This window comes from Abramis brama (assembly GCF_963993115.1).
Source record: "Abramis brama genome assembly, chromosome: 4".
NCBI lineage: Eukaryota > Metazoa > Chordata > Actinopteri > Cypriniformes > Leuciscidae > Abramis > Abramis brama.
This window is the reverse complement of record NC_139966.1, coordinates 53,217,720-53,238,084: the sequence shown is the minus strand read 5'-3', so window position 1 is coordinate 53,238,084 and position 20,365 is coordinate 53,217,720. Positions and strand designations below refer to the sequence as shown.

At 40.0% G+C, this 20,365-nt stretch overlaps 1 protein-coding gene across 2 annotated transcripts in view; it reads left to right on the top strand.

Annotated features, from left to right (window-relative positions):
- The window catches only part of wnt5b (wingless-type MMTV integration site family, member 5b), a gene marked incomplete at its 5' end in the record, with an annotated part of 77,941 nt that overhangs the window by 20,580 nt on the left and 36,996 nt on the right, over positions 1-20,365 (top strand). The window contains one exon of one of the 2 annotated variants that reach the window (XM_084112002.1): positions 20,216-20,328. The exons of the other annotated variant lie outside the window; for it this stretch is intronic. Of the gene's footprint in view, positions 1-20,215; positions 20,329-20,365 lie in introns of those variants that run through there. 2 annotated transcript variants of the gene reach the window in all.

The window sequence follows — 20,365 nt, the reverse complement described above, 5'->3', positions numbered from 1 at the left end:
GTGTGTGTGTGTGTGTGTGTGTGTGTGTGTGTGTATATATATATACATATAAATCAGAAAAAAATTGTTCTGAGTAAAACAGCATTTTTTGCAGATGCCACTTGCTTTGGTATTTTGTCATCAAATGCAATGACAGTCATATCATTTTAAATTTGATTATGAGTCCAAATACTTTTTAGACCTATACCTGACATTCCAGCATTCCCTGTTTTTTACCCACCTATTCTCTCCTCCTTTAATCACTCTCTGGATACAAAGACAGTCAGTCTGTCTAGTGTTTGTCAGGTAAAAGTGTGTGTGTGTGTCTGTGTGTAGCTGCCCTGCTGTCTGTGCCCAACACACTTTAGGGAATCATGGGTTTGTTCTCACAGGGACGACACACACTGTTCACTGTTACTGCGTTTGCAGCGTGTTCTGTCAGAAAAAGGTGCTCTGATCGGACATAGTCTTCTCAGTGGGAAATAACAGCGTGAGAGAAAAGCGATGAATGTGTGTGAAAGACAGAGCGAGAGAGAGAGAGAGAGAGGAGGAGGAGGAGAAGAGAGAAAAACAGAAGCAGTGGGTGTTTGGAGAAAAGTCACCTTGACGGCTCTATTTAAAAAGAAGCGTTCGGAGGACCTTGGGTATTGAGCAGTTTTAGTCTAATTGTTTTTCACAGAAAGAGCTCGGCTGGAAAAACACAAGGGAGGGCTTACGTGAGAGAGAGGGAAAGAGAGAATCACACAGTTTTGTTCATGTCCAGCATTTTTCCTCAGCAGCATGGCAGAAGGGTCTGAGGCATCGAGGAACACACAGCTAAAGGTCAAAGCCTTTGAAAAGAAGGTCACCTACCAAAGACTCACTAAGTACAATTGCATGCAGTTTAAAAGTACAAAAAAAACCTTAATTTGTATTTTTAAAATGTCATGTAAATTCTTTAGTCCAGTGCTTCTCAACCTTTTTTAATCGAAGGCTCCCCAATGTCCAACACAATATTCAAAATGTAAGTTATTGAGAGAGGTTTTTTTTTAGCGCTCTAATTTAGAGTTAGATTATTTTAATATGTTAATTGGCCTGGTTTCACAGACAGGGCTTAGAATTAGGCCAGAATTAGTTCAGTTAGGACATTTATGTAGCTTTTATAAACATGCCTTAGAAAAAAAAACATTACTGGTGTGCATCCTGAGATCAAACAATAGATCTGACATATTTTAAGACAAGTTACTTTCAGTTAAGATATCTCAAACATGCATTTTAGTCTGGGACAGACTAAGCTTAAGCATTGTCTGTGAAACCAGGACATTATTTAGTCATTTTTTCTAAAACACATCAGAAAAAAGTAGAAAAAAATGTGTTCTGTCTGAACGCTCCCTTATTGTGTCAGCTTGTCTTATGTTTTGCAAACCTAAATCAAGTAGCTTCACTTGATCTGAGATATTATACGGGTCACATGTTTTTGGCCATGTTGACACTGGTATTAACATCCATCTCGGGTTCAGCCAAGACATTGCTGTTTGCACCTAGTAGCGACATGCTTCTCAAATGTGTCTCCTGTGACCATGTGTGATCAGATTTCAAAAGCAGGGTCTGTAATTTTGTGGCTGCATACATCACGTATTATATCAGCTTGTTATTTAAGCACAACAACGGGGGGAAAAACTCTAAAGTCGCCACACTGTTGCCTTCCAATATACTTTCAACACACTGCATTTTCATTATTTAAATCGTATAAACTGAAGATATTCTGTGAATTTTTGCACATTTGTATGTAAATGTGTTTTATGTACCAGATTTTCGATCAGATGGTTGTCTTCTTTTATAGTCGTACCTCGTCTAAAACTCTTGTTTTGATGCAGTGATATTGTGTATTGGGTATTAAGTAGGTCCGTCACTGTTGTCTGTGATGCATCGGGATGCATTAGCATTTACATCTGATATGGTTTATGTGACCATATCACAAAACATTGTTCAAACATTTTATATCCGTTCGTTCGTGCCAAGCCAGACCGCTTTCCCTTATCTGCCCTGGGCATCCATCATAAAGCCCCAGCATGTCACTCCAGTGTCCAGAGCGGATCTGTTCTGTTTTACCACAAGCTTTTCCCATATGCTTCAAGCCACAGGGGGCTGATGACAGTGCGTAGGCTGCGGGACAGACAAGTGTCCTGCCTGCCCCAACCTCCCCTTAGCGTGAAATCGGCAGACTCCACGGAGGCTGTGACATTGGTCATGGAGGGATTGCTGGGAATGAGGACGTGTGTGCAGCAGCCGTGTGGGGTCAGGTGGACAACAGGTGCTGTCTGACCCACAATGCTGCGTTACTTTACTTCTAATGTCTCTGTTTCTCTCTCTGTTTAGTTTGAAAGGAGGGAGACTGGCGTCACCCTTCCGGCCCCTGGAGCTGGCCCTGAGCCGTGGCTCATTAGCACCTGGTTCTCCCCTGACCTGGAGCTTCTTTCGGCAGGGAACCAGCAGCCCGATCCCCTAGTGGCCTAAAGTGCTAAACACGCATTTCTTCTTTCCTATAACATTGCAGAAATATGCCAGCTATTATGGATTTTGATTCATTTTGCTTGATCAAAGAGATTTGGATGATTTAAAGTTCACCCAAAAATAAATAAATTAAAACTAGGGTTGTTCCGATTCCGATACTAGTATCGGAAATGCCGCCGATACCAATAAAAATTCTGGCATCGGTATCGGCGAGTACATCTACCCATGTACCGATCCGATACCATTTTATTAAACAATACCTAGTTATGCACGCTAGCTTTGCTTAACGCTGCAAATCGGAGATCAATTCTTCTTCCATGCTCTAAACAGTGGTTGCTTGTGGCAACACAGGAAGTTGTGCTGTTGCCACAAGCAACCACTGTTTAGAGCAGCGAAGAAGAAATGAAAACGAGCCGATCTTGATCAAGCTACACTGTTACTACACAGCGCTAAGAGATCCAGTAAAGAAAGCATTTGAATTCGCCACTGAAGTTATAACATCGCTGCGAAATCTAGTGAGAAGCATTCACATTTCTCCGTTATTAACGGATCAAACAGCGCTGACGTGGAAACCAGAAACATTGTGCTTTCAAGTAATGTTATGTCGGTTTTATTTTGACATTATGAATAAAATTGCTGCCCTCAAATGTTAATCAGAAATAAAATAAACCTTTGTTTATAACTACTACAATATTACATTTCATTTTTTTTATAAGGAGCTGTTTTTGTTTTATATGTCAAGTATAGCTCCATCATTGCTCAAAGTAAAAAATGATCATACTTTATGATTTTAGTTTTAATAAAAAAAAAAAAAATGTAAATCAAGGAAATTTCTCTGCCATTTCTTTCTTTTTGCTGTATTGAAAACGTACCGAACCGTGACACCAGTGTATGGTATCGAACCGAATCGTGAATTTTGTGGACCGTTACACCCCTATTATTCATATCTAATTTTTTAGATTTCTAGATTTATTTGTTGCACTTTTTTATACAGTTATATTGTAAAACTAAAATACCTTTTATAAAATAATTCTATCAATTCATACAGGGCTAGTATGAATTGCAGCTGTATAGATACACACCCAGGTATCGGATTAGTACTCGGTATCGGCCCATACCCTGAGTCCAGGTATCGGAATCGGTATCGGGAAGGGAAAAAGGGTATCGGAACATCTCTAATTAAAACTATATAGAAATATTTAAAAATGACAAAAGCACTTATGAAATCTATAAAATAACTTTAAATCTATAAAATAATTATATATCCAGATGTAGCACATCCGTATGCTAATATGCTAACTGTGGTCGATCTGATCGATATCATTTTGTTTGTTTGTTTTTTGTTTATGGCCAAAGCCAGTAGTCAAGTCAAGTCACCTTTAGTTATATAATGCTTTATACTAGATTGTTTCAAAGCAGCTTCATGGTGATAAACAGGAAAATAATGATTCAATGATGCAAACAGACTTCAGTTCTGCTGTAAAGCAGCTCGAAAAAGACAATAGTATGAACATTCATTAATCAGGTGAAATCAGTTCGGTGTGGATTCATTTTGGTTCAATAACTATGTAAATTTAATCAATTATGGAATGAGTTTAATTAATCTATAAAGCAGCTCTGGAGAACATCTACAGAAAGGGGCTGATAGCCAGTATAATAAAACTGACATTATAATATTTTAGTAAATTAACGATAAAAGATAAAATTGCTGAATTTAAATGCACACTAACATCTACTCAATATCCACAAAAAATAGAAACATTTATTTGAGTCACTTTTCATTTAGACCATACAACCAGAGCACAGATAATCTTCCAAACTCCACTAATGAAGCAAACTTTTCCCAGGACAAGAACGTTTATGTTAAGAATCGAGAAACCCTTCTGAATATGCAGCGACTGAATATGTTGAGCCGCATCTCAGTTCTTGTTTTATTCCTGCAACATATTCTGTGGTGACTTCAACTCAGGTCACGGCACGCTGAGCTCTCACAGTGTCTCGGAGAGAAAGTTTAGCACAGGGCGTGTGGAGAGGACCTCTCTGGAACATGAGTGTGCCAGCAAGCGTGACTGAGACTGACAGCTTGATTTATGGCATGGCTATAAGTAGCCACGACGTCGGCTGCCTTCAGCGGGGTGGAGTCCCTGCAGACACCTAACGCTGGCTCCTTGTGCCACTGAAGCACAACACACTGACAAAATACTGTGTCTGTGTGTGTGTACGCTCTTAAGGTGGATGAGCAACAGTGCCCAGCCTAGATGCCAAATCTACATGTTTATCTGATCTTGTGCCAGCTGCTAATCAATTAAAACCCTGCAGAGTGGAGAGAAGCAAATGATTCCTCAGGCTCCCCTGAGAGAGAGAGAGAGAGAGAGAGATAGAGAGAGAGAGAGAGAGAGAGAGAGAGAGAGAGAGAGAGAGAGAGATAGATAGATAGATAGATAGATAGATAGATAGATAGATAGATAGATAGATAGATAGATAGATAGATAGATAGGTAGGTAGGTAGGTAGGTAGATAGATAGATAGAGGGATGGGATCAGATGGAGAATGTTGGCAATCAAGTTTTGATTTCCATTGACTTCCATTGTTTTTTTTTGTCTGTACAGTGGAAGTCAATGGGAATCAAAACTATTTGGTTTCAAAATATCTTTCTTTTTTTGTTCCACAAAAGAAGGAAAGTCATACAGTGTTGGAACAACATGAGGGCGAGTAAATGATGACATAATTTTTAATTCTGGCTGTATTTTCCTTTTAAATATTTTAAAAGAGCTGTATGTAAGAAATGTATTTCAATTAATCATAAAATGGCCCTGATATGTCACTAGACATTAAGAAATCATGTTCATTTCAAATACTTATATCACTGACAACAGTAGTCTGGCCAGGATATTGTCATTTAAAAGTGATAGTTGCAGCCCTCAACTGATGTTGATGTTGTCATGTTGTGTTTTGGCCTGATGCCCCACCCTCCACCTATCTACCAATCACGAAGTCAGTTGTGTTTCAGCATCCGGGTTGCCAGCTCTGCTCTAGTTACCACAGCTGCAGCTACAAACGTGTCAGCCTACGTTCCTGCTGGATCCTGCAGCCTATCTGGCAACCTCGAGTCAGGGGGGAGGGGGAGGGGATACACTGCTCTACAGTAATTTGAAAGTGATTGCAGTACCAGTTTTGGCCACAATCTTACATACAGTTCCTTTAAATATTTGAATATAGATAAATTTGAAAGAAATCTCTAATATCGGCCGATAACCAATATGGTACAAATATTTTGTGCATCCCTAGTTAGAAGTTGTCATTTGCTTAATTTATCAGTGTGTCCTTAGAAAAAATACCATGGCAAGCAGAATTGTAACCTGGTTTAATACTAGGCCTACTTACAATAGTTATTGTTACTACAATTCACTTCTGATTTCGTAAAGAATGAAAAAGGCAATTCTGTTTTATTTTATTACAACTTCATAGTTGTAGCAACTCCAGTAACCATGGCATTTTGGCGAACACCACTGCGCACAAACCATTTTTCATAACCTGATGAACAGAGCTGTATCTCGCAGGCCAGAGCGAGAGCATTTCCTCTCAGACGTATTGTCCAGTGCTGTGGGAGGCTTGTGTGACCCGTGTGGCAGCCGTCTCATTGGATCGTGGTTGTCATGGGGATGTGCCCTGGCGGAGGTGCTAGTGGATGGAGTGATTTTTTGCTTTGAGCAGGTGCTCAGCATCTTCCCCAAGCTCTGAAAGGAACGGCACATCCCTCATTAGACATTCAGAATCTAATTACGCGTATCTACGTCCTCATCAAGCCAGCTATCTTTTTTCTCATAAAATCTCCAGAACCATCTCCACTGCCACATCAACAAAAAAGAGGTGTATGGTGGGGGGGGGACTTGATGGTGGCAGTCTTTGATCTGATAGAAGGCCCCTGCAGGGATAGAAGCCTGGGCTGGTGCCAGAACCCCTCTTGGCTGACAGTCTCCTCTGCTGGTTGGCAGCTTGAAGGCTTTGGTGATTAATTCTGCTGGGAGGATGAAAGCGGCTCTAGCCAGCGGCTCCCTGCCTCAGAAGGCCATGGACAGGGTCTGAGCCCAGCCAGGCCCAGCGCGGACCAGACCAGCCGTGCCTTTCCCTGTCTGGCCAGCTGCCCGCCCGCCTGCTGCCTCAGGACCAACCGCGGCAGGTGATGGACCAGGGAGAGTGATGGAGAGGGATAAAGGAGGAGTGGAGGGAAAGGGGGAGGGTGGAAGACACTCTGATCCATATTGAACAAGCTTTTCTTTTTGTTTCTCCCCCCTTTTCTCTCTCTCTCTCTCTCTCTCATGCACACGGTTTTATTAGCCAGCATCTTTTATGTTGTGCCGCTATGCCATGATAATCCCCTGAGACGGTGCAGCACCCTGTTTCAAACAGTGTAAGGCACCGCTGACAGCCACACTGCACCAGTGCAGCGAGCCCTGGAGAGAACCAGAGAGAGAGAGAGAGAGAGGATTTGTGACAGATGCAGAGGTGTAAAAAGAAATGCAAAAGATGAAATACGTTGTCATTTTACCTGTGCTGGTCCGCTAACCCTGTGCACTTTTTTAATATCTTCCCCTGGAGTTATAGTGTTGGTGTGTGGACTCATTACAGCCCATTGTGTCTTGTGCATGAATACCCCGCCTTCACAGGAAAGGCCAACAGGCCGAACAGCTGGGGTAGATAGTTGTATGCATGTGTGCAGATTTCAGCTGCGCTTGCAATAAAATGCTAGGAAACACATGTGCGCTCGTTCGTTTGTGTGTAACCTTGATTTAAACAGAGTTGGGAATTTTAAAGAAATTAATTCTTAATCACACAGGATGCATTAAACTTGATCAAAAGTGACAGTAAAGACATTCATACTGTTACAAAAGTGCTGTAAAAATTGCTGTTTTTTATTCATCAAAGAATCCTGGAAAAAAAATATATCATGGACCACATAAATATTTCAGTCATGACAACTCTATGGATAGTTTATAAAATATTTTATTAATGGAATAGAATGTACATAAGTTTGGTCTTGGCGGACTAGATCTGCTAGCAGAACCTGATTTCACCAAGTGCAACATGTTCCTGGATCATTATCTTTGTTGATCCTGAAACAACATTCCAATCAACCAAGTTCAGAGTTTGTCAAGTTTAGGCTTACAGACAGGGTTAGGTGCTTCTACATCAGTGTTATTCACCTATCATTTCCCTCTGATTTTAAGTATAACTTATAGATAGGGTTAGGTTTAGGGGTAGTGACTATTCATTAAGCGGCACAACTGCTTTCAACATTATTGTTAATAAGAAATGTTACTTGAGCACTAAATTTCTGAAGGATCATGTGACACTGAAGACTGAAATAACGGCTTTTGAAAATTCAGCTTTGCCATCACAGGAATAAACTAGATTTTAAAATGTTAAAAATAGTCATTTGAAATATTTCAATGTAAATATTTGCAATAAAATATTTTTTTTACCATAATTTTGATCAAATAAATGCAGCCTTAGTGAGCAGAAGAGACTTACAAAAACATGAAAACAATTTACTGACCCCAAACTTATACTGTACTCTGTAAGGTTAGGGGCAATATAGGGGCATTAACTATTTGATGACCATTTTCTTCAGTCTAAATTAAAGTGACAATATTAATATGAACAAATAGCTACATTTAGACTAAACAAATAAACAAAAACAAAAAACTAATGCTAAAAAACTAAAACATGACAGGACTGAAATGTAGTGATACACAACAGCATTTAACTGAATCGATCACTATAGAAGTAACTGTCAAACTGTATCCAAGCATAGGATTCAATCAAAAGATCCATAGACACAAATGAGACCCTGGCTCTGTTTAATCCATTTAGCTAATCATTTGATCTAACTTTACAACTAGGCCCTATTGACCAGTTCATCCCTTGAATGTCTTGCATGTAATGGTGCTTTACAAAATTACACAAATCTTTATGCACTCCTATTGAACTTTCTGTTGGTCACACAGACACACACACACACAGACACACACAGACACACACACACACACACACACACACACACTCTCACACACACACACACAATACACACAGCAGTTAAAGGCAGTGTCTAGAGCCCTGCAGTTGAATTGTAAAGGGACCTTTATAACCTCTGACCCAGTAACAGTACCTCAGATTGCACATGAGAGGAAGACTGTAATCTGAATCAATGCATGCCATTTTACATGCCTTCTTATTAACCTTGTGTATATTTCTAGGGTAGTGAATTCTTCCATTTGTGCTGTCTTATTATACACAGATTTCAATGAACGTGTAACCCACTGCTGATTATTAATCTTCTTACTAGCAGATTATCACTGGAAAACCGTTATGAACAGAGGCTCATTTCAGATGTTTTTAATCTTTAATTAGAATTTCCGGTTTTGAGACAATTAATACATAATAATCTACATATTTCATAATGAGCCAGTCAGGCCTAAAGAAGCCTTAAGTGTAATTAGACTGATTTAGCCTACAAACTGATCAGACAATGAGAGTTTTTAGGGGAATGAATTTAAAAACTTCTCTGAGAAAGTTTCAGGAGGTAACACTATTTTACAGTGTCCATATGTTACATTGTGCATAATTACATGCAACTAATCCTAAACCACACCTTATTCCTAACATTTTGTTAATTAAGTGTATAATAATTACACTGTAACAAGGACACCTTAAAATAAAGTGTAGCCTTTCAGGATGCTAAAATTCTGGCATCTCTCTCTCTCTCTCTCTCTCTATATATATATATATACACACATTATTATTATATTATTATTATTAAAGCTATGGCTAAAAAATGTCTAAAGTGGACTGTTGAAATAAAATGTAAACATAATTTTTGTTTTAGCTTTAATATTCTTTATATTCAATAATCTTTACCCGTTAGTAAGTAATATTGAATAGGCTGTACTTTCATTTTCATTTGTGTAAATTAAATATTGCATCTACTCTCACATACGGTGGTCTTTTGGTTTACATTACAGTGCTTTGGTATGGTTATGTGTGTGTTTATGAGTGTTAGGTCCACCTGGACTATATCATTCTGTATTTATGAGGTGGTGGGTCAGACAGAGTGACTGTATACCACCTTTCCTCTGTTTGTGTGTGTGTGTGTGTGTGTGTGTGATACAGGTCTGAGGTGCGCAGGCTGGATATGGCTCTTGTTAAGGCCCAGTGAGCAGCCAGGGCAGCACAGCCTGGTCTCGAGTCGAGTGTGTGTTACTCTCCCACCCTTCCCCAGGAATATCCCTCGCTCTGCAAAAAGGAAATACCAGATTAAAGCTACATTACTCCGAGACCAGTTTTCATGCTAGCTGCCCGCCTCCGTCTGTTCCTCGCGTTTTCTTTTCCACACTCCCTCCATCTTCAGTTTCCATTGTGTTTTTTGCCTTTTTTGTCCCAATAGACACCCCCTTGTTTTCTCTTTTGGCCTTTTTCTGCCCTCGTTCTCTCCTTCTAGTTTTTTCCCCCTCACCCTGTGTATGATTCTCTCTCTCTCCGACTCTCTTTTTTCCCTCTCTCACACATACCCTCTCCTGGGTGTAACATTGTTGGCAGTCTGTGAGAGAGGCAGCAGCCAGGGCTGTAAGCATATCCTGTGGGAGATCAGTTTTCAGCTGTGTGTTTGCGTATGTGTGTGTGTGTGTGTGTGTGTGTGTGTATGCATGCCACCGTTGAGCTTTCTCTCTCTCTTTGTGGGGCGGTGGGGAGTTTTTTCACCTGCTGTAGGGACAGACTCCCTGGTCTTAGAGAGGGCTTTACAGTGGGCGTGGAGAATGCTGCTAATGTTTCTATGCGCAGCTTGGCTTTAGCCATCTACTCTCAATGTCCTGCCTGTGCTGAGTCCATACGGCCCCGCGCACACACACACACACACACACACACAGCCACGGGGGCCTGTCAATGATTAATAGCTTCTCCCTGAGTGGCATCTTGGGAGGCCCTGAGAGAGAAAAAGGCAAAACAAGAGCTCTGTTTTCCCCTCGGCTCTCCTCTCTTCCTCTTCTGAGAGAGTATTCACTCTCAATCCACTCCAGAAAGCTAGATTTTAAAGAAGATGAGGACATTATGTGTGTATATGATCTGGACAAATCCAGAAATCCTTAAATACAAAGGGGTCCAAAAGCTTGATCACATTGGCGGGGTTCAAAGTCTAAATTAATGTTTAAAAATAAATTTAGAAATACATTTTTAATTTGAACTGAATTTTTATGCTTTAAAATATTATTTGAAATTCAGCAATGCACAATAAAAACAGTTTAAATTCTGGGAAATTTCATTTTTAGTAGGCTAAAATAGATAAAATAGTAGGCCTACTTTCTGAACATTGTTAACTTGATAATGTTTTTTCTGTTATTTTATCTTGTTCTTTTTAATTGTTATGCCCTTAAATACTATTTGTAAAGAAAAAGAATGGAAAAAAGAATTTTGGATTCCACTGTTTGATTTCTCTGTCTGGTTGTACAGCAGTTGCAGTCCCGAACCAAAGTCAAGAGTCTTATTTTCAAAGTCAGGTCATAATGAACTCGACGACTCTGCCATTTTCTGTATTTCATCAGGTCCAAAGCGCTGCGTAATGCAGTCGGAGACATGAAAGAGTCTTTTATGCAAGTTTTATCAAGGCTGAAGCACCAGGGCTTTTCAAGTCGCCCAGGATGAGCCTGTATGCAAAAACAAGTTGATAATGATGATAGTGTAATTCCCATCTCAATATGGTGTAAAGTGACTCTGTGAATATCCTTGATGATTTGTTGACAGGACAGGGATTGTATCAGAATTGTACTGCCTGACAGCCAATTTGATTATGGTGATATAATAATGAGCACTGAAGCGTAGTGAATGTCCTCTACATTGAGTTTTTTCATTTGCTGAGTAGGTGAAAACCCGCATGTGTCACAGTAAATAATTCTCCACCAGGAGGAAAAAGGAGACTTAATGTAGTTTATGGTTATGTAGCAAATTTGTCTCCTTAAATTCCTTGGGAGATATAAAAAGTGTGTTTTAGACAAACAGTATAGAATTTGACAAACAATATAAAGCTGATTGCCCACAAAAAAAACCCACAAACATCATGTTTTCAGGCCATTTGAAGTTTGATTTTGACGTGACATAGAGCAGTGATATATCACTGAGTTGTTTACTTACTTTTTAATTAGTCCTTCCATTAACGCCATCATTTTGTTCATTCAGACCGATTCACAAACACGCACAAAAACAAGAGGTGGGATTTATTTCACAATCCAGTCATTAACAGTCATATCCAATCATAGCGCGATGGAGGCATTGCCTCCTCTCATGTGACTTTCCCCCATTCATTCTCAATTACCCCCCACTGAAACCCGCCGCAAGCTTTAGGGGGTCTGTTAAAAGTCAATGGGCTCAGGGGAGGCAAGAGAGTCACGGACTCCCGCTGCAACTTCACCCCCCGCCGGTGTCGCAGTTGGACAGTTACTTTAGAAAAGCGAGCGATTTATATACTATTTAACGTCACATTTTGTAATATTTGTATAATATGGATTGTTTTTTGCCTCCCTTGCCCCCTCAGAGGAAACGCCCCTGGTCTGATTTTTTCATTGCAGATTTTGAGCACAGTTTAAGACGTCAGTCTTTTCCTTGGGGAACATGGCATCCAGCACACAGATTTTTATTGTGGTTATATTGTTATGGCATAAGTAAATAGAGCTGAGCAGAGGGGTCTGCAGTCAAAGGTGAGGCTAAGAGAAGACAAGAGGATTGAGAGAGTTCAGCCGAGTCTCCATCTGTAAGAGCAGAGAGAGAGAGAGAGAGGGAAGGGTGGAGGAGTGGGGCCAGGAGGTGAAAGCCGAGCTGGAATTTGTGCGGTATGCAGAGAATGATGGGATTTTTCCTGCTGGGCGGCTGAGAGCTGCTGCACTGCTGTGCATTGACCAGCACACACACACACACACTCACACAAAGAACTTAGAGCTCTATCACCATCACACTCATACCTCACACAAACTCTCTCAATCTCTCGCGCCTCCCTCTTATTCTCTCTCTCTCTTACACACACACACACACACACATACGTTTCTTCAACTGTAGGCACATTTGGCCCTGTAGACTTTTAGAAAAAAAAAAAAAATCATGCTTTTCACATTTGTTTAATTAATTTGTCAGTGGACATATGTGACAGATGTAACATCATTTTTTCTCAAACATTTGTACATTTGTACAGCATAACTCAAATTATGTATTGTTTTATGATGTTATGTGGTCAGAGTGGTCAGCTCCTTTGTCTTGCCAGGGCTTTTTATGTTTCCTATGTTTGTTTGTTTCTTTTTTCTTTCTTTTTTCACACTTTTTTTTTTTTTTTTTTTACCAAGGTTGTCTCCTTGGTAACCAACTTACCTTTGAAAAAACTTTATCAGAGGCAAAATTTGTGGTTGCTGAAATTGCTGTTTTTGGAAATCATCTTTAAAAAAATAAAGAAAAGAAACTGATTTTTAATAAAGATTTAAATGGTTTAACTATTTCACTCTTTGTTGTTTTGTTATATATTTTTGGGAATAAATTTCCATAGTTTAAGATTGAAAATTAAATTAAAAATGTAATAAAAAAAATAAAAGAAAGAAATCATTGGAAAATGTTTTGTGATGAATGTGACCTCCATATAACAAAAAGAAAAAGCTAAAATGCAATAAAAATCAACCGAGACCAAATGTGCTTGAAGAAACACCCACACTCTCTCAAAAGAAGTGTACATCTCCAACAATCTGCTGTCTCATTTTTTTTATAATTTTTTTTATTATTCCTGTCTGTATTGTCCTTCTCCTAAGTTTTTCTCTCTCCCTTTCAGCGATCATACTATCTAATATTCATGCTTTTTTTTTCTTCTCAATGACAAAAATACCCACACTCTTGTCCTTTGTTCTCCTGTCTCAGTATCTATCGGTTTGTTCTTTTCCCCCTGGCTCTCTCCCTCTCTTTCACAGTCTCTCTCACTGGCTCCACCCCCTCACTCTCTCTCTCTCTCTCTCTCTCTCTCTCTCTCTCTCTCTCTCTCTCTCTCTCTCTCTCTCTCTCTCTCTCTCTCTCTCTCTCTCTCTCTCTCTCCTGAGCCGCCTCCTCTGCTCCGGCTGCTGGCACGCCTCCAGTGCCTGACAGTCACAAGATTGTTATTTCATTTATTTAGTCTTTTTCCCCCTCATATTTTCTCTCTGCTGTGTCTCTGTAAATATGTGCCATTGTTCAGAATGACCTTATCGTCATGAGCGATTTCATTTTAGTTACACAAAGTTGGAGAATTTAATTTATTGGGGATCATGAGGTTTGGATTTTCCTTCTAGTTTGGTAGGCACAGTTATAAAAATGTGGAAAAACTGTAATCTTTCTTTTTCACTCATGGCCAAAGGAAAAGATTGCATAGCTTTTTAAAAGCTGAAATAATGTCCGCAGTCATTTGCACTGTTCAAAACCGTAGTGCACTGCCTCCAGAGGCAGCACTTTAAAGAGGCCATATTATGCCCTTTTACAAAGTCTTGATTTAGTTTTTAGGGTCTTAAATGTTCAAAAACTAATTATTTTTCACATATTTTACATTGTTGCAGCTCCTCTCTTCCCAGTCTGTCAGTAACGCTCTGTTTAGTTCCTGTCTCTATGAAGCCCCTCCTTCAGAAAAGCACAGTGTGCTCTGATTGGTCAACTGTCAAGGCACTTACCATAACCACTAGTTTCAACAACTAATGCAACTCAACCAGGCCTCGCCCCTTTTTGGGAGGGAATATGCCTTGGGCGGGAATTATTTAATGTGTAATATTGTGACGTGTTTGTACCCAGAAGAAAACTCAAGACTACAATGGAGGCGTTTCAGGGAGTTCAGAAACAGTGCGCTCTGATAAAGAAAATAACTCCCTTTAGAGTGACTTTGTGAATTTGCAGAGGTTTTTCATGCTCAAACAGCAACATTACACACTAAAGAAAGTTGACAATGTGAAAAAAGAACTTGTCTTCAAATATACTTTTGGCAAATAAAAGGTATCTTCAGATATATCCTTCCCAGAATGGATGCTATTTATATAGATAGTAAAAATACATTATTTTACCCACTATATTGTATGCGTTACAAAACATTTATAGCATACAAAGTTGTTGCCTATGTACAGTGTTACAAATCAGTTAGGGTGCTGCCTATGTAGCAAGTGATGCAGTTCACTAGGTTTTGGAAACAAACTATTGCGTTTGCATGCTTGAATGCAACAACTGTACCAGCATTGTTCACTTTATTTTCTTAGTTCTCTTTCCCTCTCTTGTTCTCCCTCTTTTTACTTCCCCTGGTTTTCCGGACAGGTCATATATTATGGTATGGGAGCCGTTTTTGTTCATTCTTTTGTCTGAGACAACTTTTGAGAAATTCCTGACTTGACTCTCAGCCCCCCCACCCCCACCCCCACCCTCTCGCCTCCTTGAATGAGAAACTGTCAGTTTAATTGGCTGTGATCTCGTATGCAAAGCTGCTTTCACTTATTGCACTCAGGTCTTATCCTTTAAATATGGATAAGATGATTTGAAGGAGAAAAAGCACAGGGTCCTCTGCCGCCTGTATGCTTTGAATTAAAGCCAGACACACTGGGGTTTGTCCCATATGATTTTTTTTTTTTTTCCTCAAACCGTGATATATATATTTTTCCTCCTTCTGGTGCAGGAGATTTCCACTTATTAAAAATTCTGCTCTGTCTGAAAGTCCCTGTCCGTCTCTCCAAAAGTCTGTAAAGCATATCAGCGGGCAGAATATTGCAGGAGTCGGAAATGGGGAGCAGTGAAGTGGCAAGGCCTTTTCAGAATCACTTAACGCTCATAAACAAAACACATCTGCAACAAAATCTGCAATCATGTCAGCTCTAATCCTGAGAGACAAATCCGTTTTAGAGAGACGTAAGACAAGAAACAAGGTACAAAGAGAATGGGACGGCAGGAGATACTGTGTTTGGTTACATTTATGGAGGAACTCTTTGTGTGTATTAGTTCATACATAAAAATGTAATTCGCAACCCATTTTATTTCCATAATTTGACGTTTCCAGTTAAAATAACAAAAATAAAACACATTTAAATCATTTTCATTCATTAAAATAAAGTCATAAATAGTATAAAATAACATTTTTAATATAAATATTTTAAAAATTAAATATAAATAGTAGTAAAAGCTTAAACTTAAAGGGATCGTTCACCCAAAAATGAAAATTCTGTTATCATTTACCTACTCTCAAGTTGTTCCAAACCTTAATGAGGTTGAACTTGATGGCAAAAAGGCATTTTGATTTCATGTTTTTTAAGTGGTCAGATGTATGCCGAATACCTTTAGCTTTAGAGCGACTCAACTGTAGGGAGAGAAATCAAGGCAGAGAGTTGTCGAGGGGCCGGTGTGTGAATTCCCCGCCTGGCCTGGGTTTAATTGAAGTCTTGTGTCATCGCTGTAGTAACACGAGCAGGTAGATGTTGCTGAAATGTATTAACATTGGTTCCCTAATAGGGTCAGTCTAGAGCAACCTTTTTTCTCTCCTTGTTTCCTCTAGAGTGCTTCTCTGGCTTCATCTCAGACTCCATCCATCCAAACACCCTTACAGATTCATAAATATGGCTGTGCATATTTACAAATTTGTGTGGTTTTCTATTTAGCCACTCAGATGTGGAGATCTCTTGTGGAGCAAAACAAGAAGATTATAATGAAAAGTATTGACTGTGTATATCCTCCTCTCGCCTTCCCACGTAATGCCATGGAGTATGTAACAACATTAATCAAACCTATCTAAAATCAGGGGCTCTGATACACTCTCAGATAGAAATGCAATGCAGGGCCTGGAATGGGCTGATAAACATCAGCACAAGACTGAGTTTCCAATTCCTGCCTCAGAATAGACCCTGGGCTGAAATAAGAGGGAGGAAGAGGGAGATTGAAATGTGGGGGGAGAGAGAGCACTCTCCGGCCCTGTGACTGTCGGAGTGAATGAACCATGTGACAGGACATGTCGTGTTGAGTGACAAAGCAAAAAAAAGAGAGTGAGAGAAGTGGCAGCACAAAAGTAAAACACTATCCACAGTTTCCCAGCATCCAGCCTCAGCTCAGATAGAGAAAGAGAGAGAAAGAGGAAGGGGGGGGGGGGGGGGGGGGGGGGGGGGGGGGGACAGATGGAAAAAGTTGCAGATGCACAGCAAACAGGACATTAGCTTGGCATACATGTGGGTTTTATGAGTAAAATATATGCAAGTACATGAATTTCATAAAAGTGTGTGTGTGTGTGTGTGTGTGAGAAAAGTAAAAACTGTCATCATTTAGTCACCCTCATGCCGTTTCACACCATTCGCAGGGCCTGGTAACAATAAAAGCTGATTTTGGACTAACAAGGACGTTTTCAGTTCTGAAACTTTCAGGATATTCTTATAATATGATGATCTCTTATATGTCAAAACTCATTTCTCAGTTCATAACCCCTTTAATAATTGATGATCTTTATAATGTAACTGAATCAACACTGAACTGACTTCAGCTTAACAATGACACTATTTTCTTTTAGAGCTGCAGAACTTCCCGGTTCGAAATCCCCTATTCTTTGGAAAACCCAAAATGGTTCTTCTATGGCATCGCTGCAAAAAAAAGCCCTCTTTTGCTTTTTGTCCTATTCAGAGCTCGACGGCATCCTTGTCCATTTGCTTTCATTGTTTCTGAATGCTCTTTTACATGCAATCTTCTAAATTTCTTCTTAGTGAACTACCCCTTTAAATACGTAAAAGCAAGTGGGGAGTGCAAGAAACACTAGAGGGAGAATGTTGGTGGTTACAGTGTTAGAGAACAGGGTAGAGATGACAGTAATGTAAAACGGTTGAAGATTTGGTGAGTGAGTGAGAGAGAGAGAGAGAGAGAGAGAGAGAGAGAAAGAGAGAGGGAAGGGAGAGAACGAATGCTCTGCATACTGCATGGAGATAACGTCAGACACTTTATAAATTTCCCCGGCTGAGTCGGACCACTGCCTCGAGGCAGACACAAGCTGAGCTTCTCCATGTCACACTCAGAACCTCTAAATCTCAGAGAGAGAGAGAGAGAGAGAGAGCATGGCATTTACAGTGGGCTGAGAGAAAAGTGATGGATGGTCGGTACAGAGTGAGAAGGTTTCGTCAGAAAAAAAGGAAGGACAAAAAAAAGAGAGGAAATGGGATGGAAAAATGGGCTCTGTTTTGCCCAATATGTTTGGTTTCATATCTCCCACAGCTTTTTAGGTCGGCCCAAATGGCCTAAAGCAATATAATCATCTTGTAAAGCATTTATTTTAGGAACAGAAGTACCGCTTCTGATCTCTTTTCTAATTTAAGTCCCTCATAACAATCCTCTTGAAATACAGTAATTCTGCTTTGTCATTATACAGGACTTCATATGGCGAGTGTCTTCTCTTGAGTATTCAGCTGTGAGGGAGGAAGTTAATGCACCTTTAGTCAAAAAGTTACAGTAGTCAGCTGTTAAGGAAGGTGCAAACAAAATAAAAAGTTTGACATTTTGGGTGAACTGTCCCTTTAAGATCAACCATTACATTTTATTTTTAATTCTGTGTATACCCACCTTCAACTGCTCCAGACACTTCCTGTCAGCAGTCCAATCTATATGTTCTTTTGAAAAGCTGAAACAATGGTTGCTCCCTTTTTGCTGACACTACTTTAAACTTACTTGTGCTGGGCCTGGAGCATGTAGCCCTATGGGTGTGCGTGCGTTAATAAACAGCTAACTGCTAAAGCAAGATCCTAATATGACTCACTCATCTATACTGCATCCTGTTTTTAGTTATACTTTTGCCACCACTTGAAGTCATGCTGTCCATTTTAGTAACAGTTTTACTGCTGTTCTTGTGCTCAGGTTCAGATAGATAGATAGATAGATAGATAGATAGATAGATAGATAGATCCTTCCTTATGTTCCTTCTCCCCTGCATTCTCCTGTTTGTGCACTTGAGCTGGTATTGAGAGGTGGACTCAAGAGAGCCCGGCACTAAACTTGATCAAACCGGTCTATTTGTCTTTAAAGCTCCAGAGACATGCTTCACTTCCTGTTGTGTAACACTGCCTTTTCTACATCTCTGACAGAGCCACGCAATACCCAGGGCCGAGAGAGAGAGAGAGAGAGAGAGAGAGAGAAAAGTAGCACAATTCTGTTGCTGCTCAACACATTCCACTTTGAACATGTGGCACTCTTCCAGAATATTCCTTGCTTTCAAGATCTGAATGTTTGACAAACATTGAATTTGGTCTGGAATTGTAACAGAAGTTAGTATCGTCATTTTTGAAATAATTATTTTACACAAATTTGAAGTATTATCATTTTGAGTTTTGAGTAACGTCATGTTGAGCAACGTCATGTTGAGTAATGTCAATTTGAGTAACGTCATGTTGAGTAATGGCATTTTGAGTAACGTTATGTTGAGTAATGTAATTTTGAGTGACATTCATAGTTCAGTTCAGTTCATAATTTTAATCTTATGGCTTCAGAAGAAGTTGTTTGTGGGGTGATTTAGAAGTACACGGAGCAAAATTGTAATTTTTGGAATGAGAGATCCTTAAAAAAATGTATCTTTCAAATAAAGATCCCATTCATTCTTTTAAATGTCACAATGACGTTTGTTTCTGTCATACACTTTAATGCATGTCATCAATCTGTGGTATGGCGGTAAAGTCAAGTTTCTTGTAATGGCTATAGTGCCATGTTGGATCTACTAGATTTATCTAATCCAGATTTTCTGGTCTTGTTGGCAGCATGTGGGTTTTTTCTACCTTGCTCAGGATACATCTTTATTCCATTTCAACCAATAACTTTGATCCGACTTCACTCTGAAAAAAACATCTGGCAAGCAACAAATTCCACTGGATTTACAAACCCATCAGACCTACAGTGCTTTTTGTATATGTAGTGCTTGAAAAAGTGTCTACCTTACCAAAACATTATGGATGAACCTCTTAGATAATTCCAAATGCCACAGTGGTTTTAAAAATATATCCTCCTGTGGAGAGCAGCTCAGCTGGCTGTGTGGGGTCTCGACAGATGTGACGGGCAGAGGCTGCTGTATTTCTGTGAAGAGGTTTTAGCTACAGTAGTGTGCGTCCCCCCGTCATCCATCTCTCATCCACTTTCTTCCTTTTAGCACTCTCCCCCTCTCTCTCTCTCTTTCCATCGCTTCCCTCTTTGAGTGGATTCAGAGCCCCACACACAACACTCACGCCCTCTCTACCACCCACACTCGAGTAACAAATCTCCTCCTGTGCAGTCGGCCTGTAGCCCGGACACGCACACACACACTCGTCTATCAGCTTTTACCTTTTAAAGGTAGGGTAGGCAATTTTCGTAGCGGCTAGAAATTGCAAGTTAGCTTTGAAAGCATGAGGTCCCACCCTCCCTTCAGCGCATCTCCAAAGCCACGCTTCCTAAACACATGAACGCGCACAGCAGAGTCTGCAAAGCATTAAACTACCTCATGTCTCAAAGCACATAACATTACAATAATAATGAACGTATTTGCCTTTGCCTTTGCCACCTGACTGCTGCAGATTCATTTCGGCATTGATAATGTTGACATAGAAAAGCATAAATTCGACACCACTCTGAGCATAAATACACAAACCACTCCGAGTATAACGTCACAGGTTTCCATCTCTTCCAAATTACGCTAGTTATGGTGTGAACGCAGCATAAGCTGGTTGTTGTGGTTCAGGAGGAACTATTAAAAGTGGCTGCAGTGCTCTGTGACTGACGTCTGTCTAACTCTGCATAGCATGAAACGTGCTGGTGACGTGCGAGGAGGAATGAGAATAAGCTGACAGGCAGGTAGGACATCGTACATTCAGACCGAATGCAAAAATGT